Genomic DNA, 1,440 nt, shown 5'->3' on the forward strand with positions numbered 1-1,440 from the left:
ATAACCAACGCATCGGTTAAAAATGGCGCGATTTTACCCGCCGGTTTGAAACCACCCTAGAGAAAAATAGGGCAAAAAGATGGAGAACTGGGAGGTGACCCGCTAATCTCTATGGTGCTGTAAGTTTGGGTAAATCCAATAGGTGGTGCAACACGTTTCTGTAAAACCAACAGAGGGCGCTGCAATGTTACTGTAGAAACCAATGGACAGCATGGCAGGTAGCTATACATAAACTATACAAAATCTGATTGGTTGCTGCTGCCGCCGCCATTTTTTTAAAAGGTACGCTCAGTTCTTTCATAGAGAACAAGAAGGTAGGTACTTACAATTCAGGTAGGTAGGTTCAGTTTGGGCCTGGGAGAGACTCCAGTGGAGACTGACGGAAAAATGGCTGCTTACAACCTGTGGTCCTTGTTTCGGGTGCGTGTGTCACCATCGATCTAATGTATCTTACTGCATAGATATATATCTAGCTATAAAAATAGATAGTTATATATCAATATAGATATTTCTAAAAATATCTAGCTTTACGTATAAATTTAAACTTCTATAGTTATAGTTTTGTAAGGCTGAAAACAGACATACAGAATTTGTATTATTATCAGCATTATTCTTATAATTGCCATTGATGTTATTCCAGGGTCAGGTAATACACTGCATGAGGCTTTGACCAATTTTTACTATTTTAGGTAAAAAGCTGCATTGACTGCACTTCTGCATTTAGTGCGATATGGTAGGACTGCAAGCAAAGCCTGAGACAAGATCTTGGTGCGCCCCATGACAATACATATCAGGTAGGTATCCTGCCCTAGAGGTATGAAGGCACCATACAGCAGCACTCATCTGTAATCCAACCTGCAGGGACATTGTGTGCTGCTGTAATGCCCCAAAGTTACTGTAAGATTCTATTGCTTTACTGGTTTTTGCTTTTTTTGGTGTTTTTTATCTTTCATCCCAGTGCTACAAAGACCAAGGACAGAAAGCTCTGGCACTGAAATACTGTGATGAGGCTTCAGCCATGCCACCTGTTACTAAAGAGGTGAGGACTGTCAGTAGTAACGTGGTAACACAATTCAACTGTTATTTCAGCCATTGATTTACTGACCTACTCCACTGCTTACTGTATTGATTCTCTAGAATAGAGCCTCCATAGCCGCCTGTTCCCCATCTTCTATACTAGAAGCTAGAAGTGGTACAACGCAGTACTAGAGTCCCCTTCCCTGTCCTTATCTTATCTTTTATCCAAGCTACAAGGCGTACAACAGGGTACTAGAGCCTCCATTCCCATCTGTATAACCTCTTGTATCCAAGCTAGAAGTGGTACAACAGGATACCAGAGCCTCCTTGCCCACGTTTCATGTTTTGTCACCAGCTGCTTCCTTTGGGTAAGTGAGAATAGTGAGAATTTTGGCCCATGTGAAAGGGGAATTACTGTATGCT

The sequence above is a fragment of the Eleutherodactylus coqui genome, unplaced genomic scaffold (genome assembly GCF_035609145.1).
Source record: "Eleutherodactylus coqui strain aEleCoq1 unplaced genomic scaffold, aEleCoq1.hap1 HAP1_SCAFFOLD_196, whole genome shotgun sequence".
Lineage (NCBI taxonomy): Eukaryota > Metazoa > Chordata > Amphibia > Anura > Eleutherodactylidae > Eleutherodactylus > Eleutherodactylus coqui.